We start from the raw sequence: 2500 nt of genomic DNA on the forward strand, positions 1-2500 counted from the left end.
GCCAGTCAGGGGGCACCCCCCTAAAGAGCAATAAGTGTCATTGAAGCTCTGGCAGGGGGAGACACTACTAGGTCCCAGCTGTCACCCCCCCTCTAAAAAATTCATTTCTTGGTATTTTGAGCTGAAATTTTGCACAGAGGTTGGCAAAAATCCAATCCAACTTTATTAATTTTTCCAGAATTTTTCGAGGTCGGGAAGTATTTTTTTTTATTTTCCTACCATTAAAAATCGAGGAAATCGGAAAAAATAGGAACCGGCTCGGAATGACCCCAAATTCAGTGGGCAGCCTCATAAAAATATGGCTGATTTTACTGGATTGATTTCATGTGGAAAGCACGACGTTTTGTTGTAGGAATGCGGGAACCCCGGCGGCTCGCCTGCCGCGGCCAGCGACGTCGGGCTGGCCCCTGCAGCGCCTAGCCTCTCCCACGCGGGGGGCAGGCCAGAGCGCGGGGGGCCAGGGCCCGAAGGCAGCCCCCCCGCGGGCGAGAGAGCAAGCCAGCAGGGGCTGTCGCCTGCCGCGGCCAGCGACGTCGGGCTGGCCCCTGCAGCGCCTAGCCTCTCCCACGCGGGGGGCAGGCCAGAACGCGGGGGGCCAGGGCCCGAAGGCAGCCCCCCCGCGGGCGAGAGAGCAAGCCAGCAGGGGCTGTCGCCTGCCGCGGCCAGCGACGTCGGGCTGGCCCCTGCCGCGGCCAGCGATGTCGGGCTGTCGCCTGCCGCGGCCAGCGACGTCGGGCTGGCCCCTGCAGCGCCTAGCCTCTCCCACGCAGGGGGCAGGCCAGAACGCGGGGGGCCAGGGCCCGAAGGCAGCCCCCCCGCGGGCGAGAGAGCAAGCCAGCAGGGGCTGTCCGCGCGTCGCGCAGCGCGGCATGGCTGCGGGGGCCGCGCGCAGCGCGCCCAAGCGCCCAAGGGCCCCCAAGGGCCCCAGGCCCTCAGGCCCCAGCGCCCCAGCGCCCAGCGCGGGCGGGCGCGCGCGCGCGTGTGGTCTTTGAGGGGCGCCGGCCTGGTGGCTCCCTAAAGAGCAATAAGTGTCATTGCAGCTCTGGCAGGGGGAGACACTACTAGGTCCCAGCTGTCACCCCCCCCTCTAAAAAATTCATTTCTTGGTATTTTGAGCTGAAATTTTGCACAGAGGTTGGCAAAAATCCAATCCACCTTCATTAATTTTCCCAGAATTTTTCGAGGTCGGGAAGTATTTGTTTTAATTTTCCTACCATTAGAAATCGAGTAAATCCGCAAAACTAGGAACCGGCCCGGAATGACCCCAAATTCAGTGGGCAGCCTCATAAAAATATGGCTGATTTTACTGGATTGGTTTCATGTGGAAAGCACGACGTTTTCTTGTAGGAATGCGGGAACCCCGGCAGCTCGCCTGCCGCGGCCAGCGACGTCGGGGACGCTGGCCTGCGCTGTCGAGCCCGCGAGGGCTGTCTCCGCGGCAGGCCCCCCCTGAACGGGGCACGACAGGCCACCGCGCTGGCTCGTCCAGCGTCGACAGTCCCTCGTCCAGGTTTCAGATCGCGCCAAGTCGAACCCATGACCTACTCAAGCCATCGTGCGCTGCCGAATTCGCATCTGCGTGTAGGCTGCCATTCCACGCGGCAGCCCCTGTTTTCGTCAGCGTGCCCCCCTGACGAATTTTCCTGCCTGGCCCAGTCCAGCGTCCAGCCCCTGTTCGTCGAAAAATCTGCGCTGCCGATTTTCCACGCGGCAGCCCCTCTTTTCGTCAGCGTGCCCCCCTGACGAATTTTCCTGCCTGGCCCGGCCAGTCCAGCCCCTGTTCGTCGAAAAATCTGCGCTGCCGATTTTCCACGCGGCAGCCCCTCTTTTCGTCAGCGTGCCCCCCTGACGAATTTTCCTGCCTGGCCCGGCCGGTCCAGCATCCAGCCCCTGTTCGTCGAAAAATCTGCGCTGCCGATTTTCCACGCGGCAGCCCCTGTTTTCCTCAGCGTGCCCCCCTGACGAATGTTCGTCGAAAAATCTGCGCTGCCGATTTTCCACGCGGCAGCCCCTCTTTTCGTCAGCGTGCCCCCCTGACGAATGTTCGTCGAAAAATCTGCGCTGCCGATTTTCCACGCGGCAGCCCCTCTTTTCGTCAGCGTGCCCCCTGACGAATTTTCCTGCCTGGCCCAGTCCAGCGTCCAGCCCCTGTTCGTCGAAAAATCTGCGCTGCCGATTTTCCACGCGGCAGCCCCTCTTTTCGTCAGCGTGCCCCCCTGACGAATTTTCCTGCCTGGCCCGGCCGGTCCAGCATCCAGCCCCTGTTCGTCGAAAAATCTGCGCTGCCGATTTTCCACGCGGCAGCCCCTCTTTTCGTCAGCGTGCCCCCCTGACGAATTTTCCTGCCTGGCCCGGCCAGTCCAGCCCCTGTTCGTCGAAAAATCTGCGCTGCCGATTTTCCACGCGGCAGCCCCTCTTTTCGTCAGCGTGCCCCCCTGACGAATTTTCCTGCCTGGCCCGGCCGGTCCAGCCCCTGTTCGTCGAAAAATCTGCGCTGCCG

Source organism: Populus nigra, chromosome 2 (assembly GCF_951802175.1).
Source record: "Populus nigra chromosome 2, ddPopNigr1.1, whole genome shotgun sequence".
NCBI lineage: Eukaryota > Viridiplantae > Streptophyta > Magnoliopsida > Malpighiales > Salicaceae > Populus > Populus nigra.